At 34.8% G+C, this 16353-nt stretch overlaps 1 protein-coding gene and 1 long non-coding RNA gene across 4 annotated transcripts in view; one reads left to right on the top strand and one right to left on the bottom strand.

Moving 5' to 3' along the window:
• LOC18110850 (receptor-like protein 43) overlaps nucleotides 1-16353 on the top strand; it is an 83686-nt gene that overhangs the window by 6466 nt on the left and 60867 nt on the right. The gene's annotated exons all lie outside the window — the stretch shown is intronic.
• On the bottom strand, nucleotides 317-1535 carry LOC127904067 (uncharacterized). The gene is made up of 2 exons (XR_008056890.1): nucleotides 1315-1535; nucleotides 317-1181 (listed from the first exon to the last, which is right to left on the bottom strand). It is a non-coding gene; the product is annotated as an uncharacterized LOC127904067 (long non-coding RNA).

Here is a 16353-nt window from a genome sequence, read left to right as displayed (position 1 = left end):
ATATATATATATATATAGCCATCATATTGGTTCAAGGCCTAGTCTTCAAATTTAATTTCTTCCAATTATGAACCTGTCCCAGTCAGTCACGCAAAAGTCTATTACCGAACATAGCAGCCATCAGCATTCACATAGTCTCATTTTCAAACAAAAAAGGTGGACTCGCATAACTGTAACTAATCATGTGCCATTAGTTTATGATATAGCAGAGACTCAAATCTACTCCGTATGATGGATATTTTCATGTATTTAGTTGACATTAGAAACTCTGATATTTATTGCATGGTAGCAGCCAACAAAGTATGGACAGCCTAGAAAACAAATGGCATGTTTGAAGACACCAGAAAATATTATAATTGTCTATGGTTGTAAAAACAATGACAACAATACTATAACACCAACCCAGAGGTCAACACAACAGTACAAAAGTTCCAATATATAAAAAATGAACTTGGCCTCCAGTTTCCACCATCCCAAAACAATTCCATCCATCCAACAAAACTTGAAATTTAATCATATCCCATTCGGCATGAGCAATCACTCCTCAACAACCCAAAAACTGATTGAAGCACCTATCTTCACCAAAACACACGGATTCCCCAATCACTGTTCCCTATAATAACCCACCAAACCACACACATCCCTCATTGCAGTATTAACCTCATAGTCCTCATCCCATTATCACACAAAATTCAAACTTTTTGCAAATAAATGACAATTCAAGCATGCTATAACATCAACCCAGAGGCATAAACTCTAGCGCTCCAGTACAAAAGCTTAATATACAACTCAATCAGAAATGAACTTAGTTTCCACCAACACAAAACAACTTCATTCATCCCAACAGAACTAGAAACTTAAACACTCCCTATTCAGCACAAGAAGTCACTCCCCCACGTTCCAAAAACTTTTAAATTACCTGTCTACACTAAAACACCCAAATCCCCCCAATCCATATTCCGTACAATAAGCCACCCACATCCCTCATTGCAATATCAACCCCAACCCCACTATAACACACAAAACCCAAAATTTTGTAGATAAATGACATTTCAAGCATGTAATAAAACCAATAGCACATAAGAAAAACAAAGCCTATAGGCCATTAACTAACCTTATAATCCAAATTCATAAAATTCTTCGTTCCATTATCTGACCATATAACCAACATTCACAAAATCCTGCAGAAAACAATAAACCAAAACAAACCCTATATTCCATTATAACCAAGATTCACAGAATCCTCCTACACCTCCCAAAAAAAAATGCAAAAAAGAAATCCAAACTTTTCAACAGAAACTTTGACACACATACATCCCTCATAAGGGTTTGTTTGGATAAGGGAATGACCCAAACGCTTATCGATTTCCTTCTTATGTTCAAGGGCTTTCTTTGATGCTTCATGATTCGGGTCAGGTTTCCGGAGCCTAGCAAATAATACCAAACAAGTTAAAGCTGCACTGGTTCTTGCAAAAACTTGGTCTCTAACGAACCCCCCATTAATTTTTTATTTGTGTTTAAAGTACAATAATATCCTTTGCTTGGTGCTCTTTTTGGGTGGCGTGCTGGGGTTTTGCAAATTTATTTGTGTTTAAAGTACAATAAGAGATTTGCTATGTTTTTTTTTCCTTTTTATGTTGTTTTATTTTTTATTTTATTTTTAACTTTTTTTTATATATTTTTTTAGTTTAATTCTCTATTTTAATTTTATTTTTGTTTGATTCTATTGGATTAGTCCTCAATATTTTTTTTATATTTCACCCCCACTATTTTTAAATCTATAAATATTTTATTATATTACAAATGATTTTCAATTTCACCCCCTATAATTTTTTAATCTTTCAAGTTTGGTCCTAATTTTTTTAATTGAAATTTTTTTGTTTGCGATAATTGTGATAATTCTAGTATAGGTTTGCTTGATTTTTTTATCCTTTTTTTTTAGCCAATATTTTTGTTTTTTTTTTTGAAAAAAAGTTGACTTTTTTTTCTTTTTTTTTCCAGTTAGGTTAGCATTGGATTGTTTGATAATCCAAATAAGCTTAGGCTTTTGTCAGTTTAAATTATTAATTTAACCAATGACTTGAGACTTAAAATTTTTTTAACCTATCACTTTTTTTATATTAAAAATAATTATTCGGCCCACAGCAACTCCCGAACAACATATACAGTTATAGACTAATGAGATATATTCCACGCTCTTTATTTCACAAATTGATACGAATTACAGAGGTTTGAAATATATAGTTATATTTATTCACGCAATGCATGATTCACTCTATTTTTATTTTTATTTTTTGTTAAAACAAGAATGGTATAGCAAATTAATCATGATTTGTTTTTTAAAAGCAGGGCATGTAATTAATGCTTTTAACATGAAAGAAATCAAGAATGCTCCTTCTTTTAAATTTTATCACTAATCCACAATATAATTGATTCTCCAATTTAATTTGAAGTTGGAAACCACAATAAATTAATAGCTTACTCACCATATGCATTAACCTAATTTTAAATGCAAAGGCCTTCAGCTTCAAGTGGCATATATATATATATATATATATCAATTCATATCAAGTTAAACTTCTTACATTACTGAAGTTGATTTGAAGATATTGATCATGTTATTAATTTTTTTTAACAAAGTAATCCAATCGAGACCACCTAGAATTAAAACTAAAACCCATCAAGTGGGTTGATTGGAGAATGATTATTTCATGTTGGTTTTTTAAAAAAATCAAGTGGAAGTTAAACCAATATAATTTAAATGATTTGATGAATTAATTTATGATCTAGTTAATTCAGGTAAAACTTAATTTTAAAAAAAATAAAATAATATTATTTTAATTAATATAAATTAATCCATGATCTAGATTTTACACTAAGTTTCAATAACCAAGGAGTTGGATTTTGCTGTCTAGATGTAACTTCACATGTTCTCTACTTCGTATCCACAAAACTTGTATCAGAAAAAAACAAATATCATAAACATTAATTTCTAACCCATAAGAAAGATTTTTTTTTTCTCTAAAAAATGCCAAAGAACTCTCATCATTTTATTTATATCAAGTAGTTAATCAAATCAAACCACACTTTGATATATGCTCATAGTTTAATGTACAAATAATGCACACATTCTTTGATTTATATTCAATACTTAATCATCATTCATGGCAGAAATAATTTGAGGGTCAGTTCTTGAATTTATGGTTGTAATCTGGGCGTGATTCCATGGATTTGCTTCTGCTATATTTCAGGGCTGTGATTTCAAAAAAAGATGTTAGATTTGGATCGGTTGCTTTGATACCATGTTAAAAATAAAAAGTAATTCTCTGTATCAAAATAATTGTTCCCTTTTCTTATTGTATAGAAGGTTTATATATACACGTACAAGAATCTTATTTATGAATGGAAAATTAAGAATAGAAATATACATAAAGTCTTTTCTAAACTTATTTTTGATTTCTAGTTTTCTTGATTTGTAACATTGCTAAATTATTTCTTGTCAACACTCTCTTGATTTTTTATTTATGTAAAGTAGTTAATCAAATCAAACCACACTTTGATGCAGTTGGCACATAGCATAATGTACAAATAATGCGCACATAATTTTCCACTGAATTAAGGTGATTTAAACGGAGATATTTATTGCCCTATTCCTCTCAGCAAAATCGTCTCCTTCTTGGAGGGTGGGTTGGTGTCTGTGGTGTTTGTTTTGGAATAATTTTTTGATGACTTTTCGGTGCAAAAGGGATTCCAAGGACGATTGTGCTATGACGAAAGGTTCCCCTTATGCACGTAACTATCAATCTTGATAAGACATATACTCACGCTAAGTAATTCCCTTTTTAGATAAATTCGATGATAATTTTCAAAATTAATTCGATGATAATTTATCACTCTCAATCCCACAAACAAAGTGATCACAGTAGAAAACAATTGAATTAATTAGTAAATCTACGCTTTGAAATAAATGTTTTATTTTATTTTGTAAACTAAGAGATAAATAATAAATTATTGCATCCGATTAAAAAATTAGATGAGGAATTATTACATTCCAAGTTTGAAAATAGGAATAATAAAATCACTTCAAAATTCAATAATTCGTTTGTATTTTTGTTTTCATTTATTTTGAGGCAGAGGAAATGTGTGTTTTTTTTCTTTAATTTAAATTACATGAAGTAAATCCATCATATAAATTCTTGTGTAGTTTATTCCATCTACCAATAGACTAATTTTTCATGACCTATTCTAATTTACTAAAAAACATTTTTATAAATATTAAACTCAGTCCGGTTAGATAATTAATCTAGTGGTTTATTAATATAGAATTTAGCTCAGACAAAGTCTGAATAAAGTAAATAAGTTAATAATATTTTAACTTTTTTCTATAAAACAATCTTGAAATAATTTTATCTTGATAAATATCAATACATGTTTAATATTATAATAATAATTATTTTTAATAATTATTTTTTTTAAAAAAATTATTTTTTATAATGGCAAGCCTGCATAAATTTCAAGTAGCATAAAAAGAATTATTTTAAAAGTTATTTTTAAAAATATTTTTTATTTAAAAATATATTAAAATAATATATTTTTTATTTTTTAAAATTTATTTTTATATTAACACTTCAAACATTTGACATGTTAAGTGACATATTTTTATATCTATACATGATTTCTATATTATTCGCTTCAAAACTGGCCTTTCTCCTCTGGTTAACTGACTTTGACATGTTTTGGCCACCCCCCTTGCTGATGTTGTCTTTTTTATCCTTCCACTATACATTCTATCTTAATTTGATCCTTATACTATTTTATTCTTCAATATAACCCCCTAACAATTAATCCCTCGTCACATTTTTTTTTCTTATGCGTGGGATAAGAGAACATCCTATTGAAAATGTTTAGTATTAAACGACGTCATTCCCTAGTATAGTACAATAGTTGATTAAATAAATCTCAATCTTTAACGAAGCAGTCTTTGGGTTCTAATCCAAACAAGTTAGGTTGGGATTGAGGTGTCTAACTGCTAGGCTAAAGTTGACTAAAATAAAGAATATAATATGAAGACAAAAGGTGATAAAATAAGGGAAATAAGAGTAGAGGGACCAAAATGCACTCTTAACTTTCCATACACATGTTATGACTGTAAAGGGAAGGCACTTTCAAGTGAAGTAGCCAGTTCAAGCCAGTTAGCAGTTCCATTTCTTGCTTTTTGTGCTTTTCACTTTAAGCAATTTTATGCTTGCGATTGCCCACTTTTCTTCTCTCTATATCTGTACTACAAGGATGAAGAGAGAGTGAAAAGTGGTGTTGATAAGTCAACGAGACGAGGATCAAAATTATGAACCTGACATCTGTTCAAATGTATAGCAGCCGTCGTTGGAGCTCTGATAGGTGTTGTACTACAACGCAGCCTTGCCTTGTACTTCTTTGCAGTACATAGAATATGCTGGTGGGTGGGCTGGTGGTGCTTGAATTTAGTATAAATAAGAAAAATTTTGCTGTGTTTTTTTCCCATATAAGAAGTTTGGGTTTTTGTTCTCTTGGCTTGGCATTTATTGCTCTTGATTATTGCATTGGAAGAAGCAATCTTTATGGTTTTTGGGCATTTCTTGAAGGCCTCGAATCAAGTTTGTATGCTGTCGTCTGTTTTTCTTGGAGAGTTTCTTTAAGTCGACTTAGAGGCTGGCCCTTGCCCATGTGTTGATTTGAATGTTTTGTTGTCTTTCTGAAGGAAACTATATGCTCTTGCATCTATCTGGCATTGAAATATAAGGTTTAAATTAAAAAAAAGAGAGTTTGATTTCTAGCAATTTCAAGTTATATTATTTCAATAAATTTGATTTTATCAAAATAGAAAACTCCATGTTATATTAAAGATAAAGGATAATATAGAGTATTAAAAAGACTTATAATAAATGAGGAGTGATATTAACAAATTATAGATTGGGAATATCCCCACCATTTTGGTACATTCTTTCCGGGAAAAACAACAACAACAAAATTATTAAAAAAAAACAAAATGATATATATTATTAATTAAACAATTAATAAGATCTTTGTTTCGTAGTTGAATTGATCAGCACATTGGTTTAGTTGAAGGTTGGAGGTGAGAGCTACACTGATAACATTATTAATTTTTATGCGACAAACAACATGCAATATCTTTTCTTTTCTTTTTCCAAAATAAATAAATAATATATGATCCACCCTTTATATATATATATATATAAAATACTTCACCGTAGAAATGAATAGTTAAGCAGCCAGGCCAAAGGTAACCCAGCAGATGTATTGCGCTAGAAAAGTTAAGAGAAAAGTGGAACCAATATGTCTGCCGCACTAGGATTTTAGCATATATTAAAACACCTTTGTATTTTATTATAGCAATATTAAGAATTTTTTTTAATTTTAATTTTAATTGCAAACTTTGTATTTTTTTTAAATTTCATCCTTTAATATTGAATTTATTATGCACTGAATTTCATAATTTATTTTTATAGCTAAGAGAGTTTAGAGAAAAACACTTAATAAAAATAGATTTTTTTTCACTTTGCATTACTGTTTTGATCTTATACTATACCCATTATTCTTCCAACAAAACCTATGTGAAATACTATTACTTTGACACTGTTGGACTGAACTCAGTCCAGGCCAAATGCCAAAAGCATGGCCGTAACATGCTGAACAAAGAGGTTAGCAAATAAGCAGAAAGAAAAAGGACACTTCAATGGCTGTCTGATATGGCAATCTTTAGCTTCCTAACAGCTTTCAGAGGGGCACGCTGTTGGATGCAGTTCAAAACCACAAGTCCAAACAAACCGAAAGAAAAAGGATAAAAGTGATCTGTTTTCAGAGGGGCACGCTGTTGGATGCAGATTACAATGTTACTATTTTGTTTCTCTGTAATTGTAATTCACTTTTATACTAGGACGTAGTTTTGCAAACTATACATTTAATCTCTATAATTTTAATTGTATTTATGACTTTATTATTTTCGATTATTTGTACTATGATCAACACTTGTCAAATGACTTTTTTTTTTAATACGATCAATTAATTTTCTTCATAATAAGAAACACCAATTAACTATGATGTAAATCAATACTGTGGTGTTCCCATTCCTAGTCTCGTAATTATTACTTCGCCCTTATTTTATTTTATTTTTTTCATTTTCATTTTTTCCATTTTCGGATCCAACAGTAACTTGGGAATATCAAATGTGGACATTTCATCTATATGGAGAGAATATATATAACTAAATTAAAGTAGAAAGTCTTTCTTTCATTTATATGGAGAAATAAGACCACAATCATCAACTCTATATAATATCATACCTATCTGGCATTGAAATATAAGATTTGATCCTGCTAGGCTCCTTTTAATAGGAAAAAAGAGAGAGTTTGAATTCTAATACAATTTCAAGTTATATTATTTCAATAAATTTGATTTTATCAAAATAGAATACTCCACATTATATTAAAGATAAAGAATAATATAGAGTATTAACAAAACTTATAATATTTTAATGTAAGATTAGACATGAATAGAATTCCACTTTATATATATTGAGTTGTGTCTTTAGTAATTAATAAATAAAGGTTAATTGATTTTTTTGCTAAGAAAGTTGGGTTTGACTTTTTACTAAACCCATATATTATTGGGTCTAACACAAAGCTAAGCTTAAAAAAAATAGATTTGATTTCTTTTGAGTTTTTGTGTGGGTGGACTATCTTTTTCTGGGCTCATATATCCTTGGGTTTTTCAAGTAAGTGGATTTAGTCCATACTATGATTGAACGGTCAATACCAAACTTTAGATTTTCTATATTTTGATGGAGGTTACATGATTTTACGTAATATTTAATATGGCTAGCATAGGGATGCTGATTTTTTTCACTTTCATCCATTATGTATTGTACTTAGTTCATCATCATTAGAGAGCAATGGACTCCAAGCATTTAATTATCATTTATAAAGTTATAAATATATATATACACAATTAATATTATTATAAAAACATGACATGGCACATGATCCACTTAAAAATATTTCTTACAATATAGAGAAATCTAATGAAAGATAAAATAAATTGTAAGGAAAACCAAACTTCAAAGATGCAATGATATATACCAAGAAAAACCAGGCATAGATCAGGGGTAGAAGTCTCCAAGAACAGTTGTCATCAGACGAGACACAAAGGAAGTTATAATTAGAGCACAAATTGCACGTACGTAGACTTGCTGGAAAAATGTCAATTTTTGAAATTAATATTGCCGTGTTTCCACATCCTTGCATAGTCAACAAAGGGACCTACTTGTATGGAAATATTTGCAATTGATCAATAATTCAAGCTGCAGTTCCATATTCGGAACCACTTGCATTCTGGATAACATATCCAGGTTCCGAAGACTTGGAGGTTGTTGTAACCCATTTTTGGGTCCCCACAAAATATATATAAAAATATATAGCCAAAGGAGGTTAGAAAAATAACAGGAGGCAGAAGCGCTCAGAAAATGGTTGGAAAATTGGTCAATGAGGTTAAAAATACAAAGATTGGATTTTTGACAGTATATTCTTGAAGGAGGAAAAACCTGTTGAGAAGGAAAATTTGAATTTTTAGGAGAAATGCCCAAATTTGGATGTTTATGGTCTTAATTGGATTTTTAAATGAATTTATAGGAGATTTGATTGTAAGAAAAATTGATCTTTAAGTCAATTTGGGCTTTAATTAGAAGAAATTTAAGTTCTGGGGCCAAAATATATTTTTTAGGAATTTATTAGGTCAAATCAGGGGCTTAATTGCATAAATATTGAAGTTTAAGGGCCAATTGGGGACTTAATTGAGAAAATTCGAAACCAGGAACCAAATTGGAAGAGGCGCGTAAATGGAGGGGCTGGAATTAATTGATTCAGGGGCCTAATTGAAGAAATTAGAAGTTTTTTGATCAATTAAGGGCTCAATTGCATAAATCAGAGGCCAAGGACTAAAGTGAAAAACGCGGCCAACAAGAGGGGCGGAGACCGAAATTGGCAGGGATGCAATTGAAGGAAAAAAAGATGATTGAGGGCTGACTTGGAATTCGGCGCGTTCTGGCGCCACATTCAAATGAAACGGCGCGTTTTCTCCAAAACGACGCCGTTTCATACATTAAAAAAAAAAAAAGAAGAAAGAGCAGAACGGTGTCGTTTTGAACGACACTGTTAATCTTCTTCCCCCGATCACGCAGCGGGGAAGAAGGAAAAAGGGTTGCTTTAATTTGAATTTTTGCCGGCCACTCTCTCGCCTGGAGCCCACCGACTGGACACAATGGCCGACCACCCACCACGCACCTGCCAGAAAACCGGTGAGGGGGGCCGAGCCTTGGCAGTCGCGCCCAATGGCCGACCGGCCGGCTGCTCCCCATGCTACACAGCGAAAAGCCACTCACTTGGCTCTATAAATAACAACCAACACGGCAACAGAAGAGGGGAAGAGAACGGAAGAGAAGAGAACAGAGGAGGAGGAGAACGGACGAAGGAAAAACGAAAAAAAACAGAGGAGAGAGAGGGAAGAGATAGAACGAAGGAGAGAGAAGGAAAGAAAACCAAGGAAGAAGAAGAAAGGGGAGAAAACGAAAGGGAAAGGAAACGAAGGACAAGGGAGGAGGAAGGAACTCCCTCTCGGCTGCTAACAGCAGCGCCACTGCCACCGTCCCAGAGTCAACCGCCTCCGCCTCCAGCAGCACCAGTACCAGCAGCGGCAGCAACACCAGCGCCGCCACCACCTCCGCGCCAGGTAACTCTTCTTCCCCCCTATTCTGGTTTTTTTTATTTGTTGTTCCTTCTCTGCATGCAGAACGAATAACGTTCTGCATGCAGGGGTGGGGGGAAATTAATTCCCCCCGCCCGTTTTGGTCTGGGCCAGGCGGATCCTGGCCCAGTCCTGTATTCTGGGCCGGGTCTGGCCCAGAAGAGAATTTTATTTTTGGGCCGAGATCGGCCCAATCCATTTTGGGCCGAAATCGGCCCAACACTTTTGGGGCTGAGTCCGGCCCAGTCGGTTGGGCCGGACCAGCCCAGCCCATTTAATATTATATATTATATTATATATATTATATTTTGTATTATTTATATATATATATATATATGAAAAAATTATAAAAATTATGCAAAAATTATAAAAATTATATGTGTTTTTGTTCTAATTTTATTACTGTATTTTGATTAATATTGGTTGGTATTTTATACTGTAAAGATACAAAATCCGGTATTAAAATACCCGGTTTTCATCAAAAAACCAAAGATTTTCAAAACAAAAAATGTCTTTTGCTTTCAAAAATTTTCTAAAATATCTTTGAAAATATTGTTGATCTTTCTGCATTTATTTTATCAAAGTGGATTAATATTTGGTTGTATTTTTATACCGTAAGGATACAAACCCAGTATTAAAATACCCGATTTGCGTCAAAACGTACCAAAATACATATTTAAAAAATGTTTTGTTTTAAAATACGGCCTAGTCTCTCCAACATATATATATAAATATTATAACATCATATTTTCACACAACAAAGGAAATTTCAAAAAAATAATATATGTATTAGCATGCATTTTGGCTTTAATAACCAGTTTATTCAAGCCATGAGAACTAGGCCAATATTCCAAAAATTCTAAAAAATCGTTTTGTCCTCTGTTAGTATATGGGATTACGAATTTATACGTAAAACGTATTCCTGAAATTAAAAATATGTTTTTTTTACATAGACGCTAGAACGGTTAGGTTTTACCCGATAAGATAAGGACCTCCTTATTGAGGAGGACTTTTCTTGAACCATAGACGGACCAACAACTAGGAAACACAACGAAAACACCTTAAATTTTATCAGACAATTAAACGATGCAGCTTACCTTAGGTAGGGCGTATTTGGGGTGCTAATACCTTCCCTTTACGCAACCAGTCCCCGTACCCGATCTCTGAGACCAGTTAGGGTTCCTAGTGACCAAAATACTAGGTGGCGACTCCCACACCATTTTTCACTGCTAAGAGACAACGAATTCCTTGTCTCCCTACATTGACCAGAGATGTATCCCCCCATTACATTACATTACATTTTTATATTTTATGGGTGGACGATCGCCGCGACGTCGCTCAGGTGCGACAGAATGGTGACTCCACTGGGGACCTTGTGGACTAAGCTTTGTTTTTGTCTGATTTGTTTTTGTTTTCGTGTGTTTATTGTTAATATGCCTTTCCTTTTGTTATCTGCTTATATGCTTTAAATATTTTTACACATATTGTTCATGCATTTGTATAGAACTGTCTCATACATCTTATAGAACTGTCACATGCATCACATACTTTGATTATTGAGAGCACACACAAACTTTAAGTTAAGTGGGGGACTAGCAGCTTACCTTACGACTGTTAGTCAAGGTTTAAGTTTGTGTAAACCCCAACTCTTCGTTGAGTGCTTAGACTGGTAATAGTTGGTACATGTGCCATCTCATTGCCTACAAGCCCCCATATTGCCTCCACGAGGGCAATCACTGGGACAGCAAGAGACCCTTTTTAGAGACTGAATAGCCAACCTACCCTCGTCAAGCACAAAAGAATTAGAACCAGCTATAGGGTGTATGCTCCATAAAATATATTTTTGCATAAGACAAAACCTAACCATAAGACATTTGGTTTTCAGGTCTTTTCAGCTCGCATTATATATGCATCATGCATTGTTCTTTATCATACATTCATTTACATTTTTCCACGCATACCAGATCGTGAAACATAGGTCCCACATCCAAAGTCCACCACACCCGGTCCAGATCAAGAATGGAAAACGAAGAAAGAGCTCACTTAGAGTCACACTACCAGACCGAGTTGGAATCTGTGAAAAATGAAGTTTCTCGACTGACCAATCTGCTTGAGCAACTCTTAAGAGCCAAGAACGGGGAGGGAACGTCTACCCAACCACCTATAGGAGCACCGTCAGTTCATGTCCCGGGGGTATCTCAGAACTTGGGGGCAGATTCAGTGACGGGGCAGCAATTTGCGCCTGCCATTCCCATTCAGCCCCCTCAAGCTCACATCACTGTAGATGGGCCTTCCGATAATAGGTCCACTGGATTTATGAACAATGACAAGATATCAGCCTTGGAAGAAAGGTTAAGAGCAGTCGAGGGAAATGACTGGTTTGACCCCATACGAGCGTCTAAAATATGCTTGGTGCCAAACATCATGGTACCAAAAGATTTTAGGATACCGGAGTTTATAAGGTACACTGGGTTGGAATGCCCAAACACTCACCTTCGATCTTATTGCAATAAGATGGCTGAGGCGATTCATGACGATAAGTTACTGATCTACTTTTTCCAAGACAGTCTGTCGGGGTCGGCGCTAAGTTGGTACATGAGGCTGGATAATACCAGGATTAAGAAATGGAAGGATTTAGTGGAGGCTTTCCTTAAGCAATACAAGTTCAATTTGGAAATTGCTCCAGATCGAACAAGCCTTATGTCAATGGAAAAGAGAAGCCAAGAGTCAGTAAAGGCTTATGCGCAAAGATGGAGGGACGAGGCCACTCATGTGCAACCCCCTTTGATAGAAACGGAGATGGTGACCTTGTTTGCCAATACCTTTAAAGCACCATATTATGAGCACCTAATGGGTAGCTCATCTCAGCATTTCTACGATGCGGTGCGCATAGCTGAAAGAATAGAGCAAGGGATTAAAGCTGGACGTATAGTTGAGCCATTGGAGGCGAAGGGTTTTATTGGAAGAAAAATGGAAGGTCACATTTACGACTTTGAAGGTGGGTCCAAGGGTAATATAGTGGATTCACTCAACCCACAAATACCTACCTCTCATGTTGCCCACATAAACTTTAACAAACCATTTTCCTCTAATCGAGCAAATAACCAGTCAAACAACCAAAACAACTACCAAAGACCAAATACAAGGTACATCTCAGAACAACTACCGCCATTACCCATGCCTTTGAAGGAAATGTATGCCAAACTATTGAGCATTGGACAAATAGCTCCTATCCCTACATTACCACTACAACCACCATTCCCCATCTGGAATAAGCCCGAGTTGACTTGCGAGTACCATGCTGGTATTCCCGGACATTGTCTTGAAACGTGCTACGCTTTCAAGAACATGTTGTTGAAGCTCATCAAGATAGGATGGGTGTCGTTTGAAGACACACCCAATATCAATTCAAATCCATTGCCAGGTCATGATAAAAGTAATAGGGGATAAAGGGTTGGAAAACCTTGGTCAAGAATCGTCAATAATGAAGAAGGCGAGATCGAAGGAGAAGACAAGGAAACGCAAGTGGGGAAGGAAGATGAAGCATTGCCTCGGTTGACTTTCCAGAACGGGTTGACCCAAGAACTTCTCGTAGTTTTCAAAATGTAAAACAACTTTATTTGCCTTAGCATGTTTTTGTCATTTGCTTTTGTCATTGCTTTTATTTTCTCTATTGGGCAATTAGGGCTCATGTTTTCAGCCAGATTTTATGTTTGTCTTTGAGCCTACCTTTTTTTTTAATAAATGATGAGATTATGCACTTTTTGAACAAGTTTGAGTGGTTATATCATAAAATGGTTTAATATGAAATTTAAGAAAAGCTAGCCCTAAAGTACATCCCTACCTCTGATAGCGTAATGAATGGATAAATGATTAAGTGGTCACTTTATAATCATCTGTAATTGTCTTTATCAACCATAACAATGTGCATTTTGAAAAAAAAAATCATCATTATCCCTTCACGCACTAAAAAAGTTTATCATTGGCTGAATGAATTTCTTCTCTATAAAAGCCCAGACTAGGATCACACCCCTACACTGGGGGCAAAACGAGTTGTTTTTTGAAAAGTTTTACGTGTTTAAAATTGGTTGGAAGCTCATAGATTTGAAAACCAAGCTAAAGCATTTGACAAAGGCATGACAAAGAGGCAAATACAAGTCATACATTTTGAGAAAAGGACTACTTGAAGAAAGTCAAAGACTTCTTCTCCAAGAATACGATAGGCAACACGAGAGATGAATTCAGCATACGACTTCAAAAGTAAAGTTCATGTTAAGAAGGAGTCTCATGAACTAGAAGAAGAGGATGGGGTCTATGTTTCAAAACTAGGTACGAATGCATGCATTGCATCTAATCATAAATCATTGCATGTATGTTTTTTTGGATCATTACAGGAGGAGACCTTAATGCATTCCAACAAAATTGGAGATGAAGAAAGAATCATTGAGTTGATTCTAGAACAACGAGAAGAGAAGATAATAATTTTCAAACCCTGCCATCAGGAGGAACGACATCGAGCAATCGGTTAAAGGGAATCGCCAGATGGGATTCCAGGTTGACCGATTTACAAAATAGATTTTTTGGTTTTTGATTAAAGAAGATCGCCAGAAGGGATCTCGTATTTCGATATTGGTCAAAGGAGGTCGCCAGAAGGGACCTCGTATTTCAGCTTTGAATAAAAGGAATCGCCAGATGGGATTCCAAGTTGATGAAGGTCGCCAGATGGGACCTCATATTTCATGTTGGTTAAAAGGAATCGCCAGATTGGGATTCCAAGTTGATTAAAGGAGATCGCCAGAAGGGATCTCGTGTTTCGCTATTTGGAGGTCGCTAGATGGGACCTCGTATTACATGTTGGTTAAAAGGAATCGCCAGATGGGATTCCAAGTTGTTTGGATAAAGGAGATCGCCAGAAGGGATCTTGTATTTCGATGAAGGTCGCCAGAAGGAACTTCATGTTTTAGCTTTAGTAAAAGGAATTGCCCGATGGGATTCCAAGTTATTTGAGATCGCTAGAAAGGATCTCGTACTTCGACATTCATCAAGGAAGGTCGCTAGAAGGGACCTCGTATTGAAACTATTTCTTAGAAAAGCATGGAGTTTACTAAGAATTCTTCCCCTGGGTAGGTCACCCATTATAATGAGACCGCACTTCACATTCTTTCCATTTGGGTAGGTCACCCATCATAATGAGACCGTTTTCCACATTATTTTTCTTGGGTTAGTCACCCATACAATGAGACCATCATTTTTCTTGGGTTAGTCACCCATACAATGAGACCATCATTTTTTCTTGGGTTCGTCACCCATACAATGAGACCATCATTTTTCTTGGGTTCGTCACCCATACAATGAGACCATCATTTTTCTTGGGTTCGTCACCCTTACAATGAGACCATCATTTTTCTTGGGTTCGTCACCCATACAATGAGACCATTATTTTTCTTGGGTAGGTCACCCATACAATGAGACCATTATTTTTCCTGGGTAGGTCACCCATAATAATGAGACCACTCTTTCCTTTTCCCATTCGGGCAGGTCACCCGTCATAATGAGACCACACACGTGTTTTTGTATTTGGTTATGGGTAAAGGAATCGCCAGATGAGATTCCAAGTTTTTGGGGTTAAAGGAGATCACCAGAAGGGATCTCGAGATGACTAAATTTTGATCATAGTTTTTGGGTTAAGGAGGATTGCTGTAAGGACAAAGTTTCAGAGCAATCGAGCTCCGACTAGATCAGTTTCGGGAGCTCAGTTTTGGTTTATCTTTATAAAACTTACTGCGCAAAACCTCTGCTCCGTAAGCATTATAAAGAGGGGGCATCTGTTGTAACCCATTTTTGGGTCCCCACAAAATATATATAAAAATATATAGCCAAAGGAGGTTAGAAAAATAACAGGAGGCAGAAGCGCTCAGAAAATGGTTGGAAAATTGGTCAATGAGGTTAAAAATACAAAGATTGGATTTTTGACAGTATATTCTTGAAGGAGGAAAAACCTGTTGAGAAGGAAAATTTGAATTTTTAGGAGAAATGCCCAAATTTGGATGTTTATGGTCTTAATTGGATTTTTAAATGAATTTATAGGAGATTTGATTGTAAGAAAAATTGATCTTTAAGTCAATTTGGGCTTTAATTAGAAGAAATTTAAGTTCTGGGGCCAAAATATATTTTTTAGGAATTTATTAGGTCAAATCAGGGGCTTAATTGCATAAATATTGAAGTTTAAGGGCCAATTGGGGACTTAATTGAGAAAATTCGAAACCAGGGACCAAATTGGAAGAGGCGCGTAAATGGAGGGGCTGGAATTAATTGATTCAGGGGCCTAATTGAAGAAATTAGAAGTTTTTTGATCAATTAAGGGCTCAATTGCATAAATCAGAGGCCAAGGACTAAAGTGAAAAACACGGCCAACAAGAGGGGCGGAGACCGAAATTGGCAGGGATGCAATTGAAGGAAAAAAAGATGATTGAGGGCTGACTTGAAATTCGGCGCGTTCTGGCGCCACATTCAAATGAAACGGCGCGTTTTCTCCAAAACGACGCCGTTTCATACATT

Source organism: Populus trichocarpa, chromosome 12, assembly GCF_000002775.5.
Source record: "Populus trichocarpa isolate Nisqually-1 chromosome 12, P.trichocarpa_v4.1, whole genome shotgun sequence".
Classification (NCBI taxonomy): domain Eukaryota; kingdom Viridiplantae; phylum Streptophyta; class Magnoliopsida; order Malpighiales; family Salicaceae; genus Populus; species Populus trichocarpa.
Note: the sequence above shows the minus strand (reverse complement) of the source record. Positions and strands in the feature narration are given on the sequence as shown.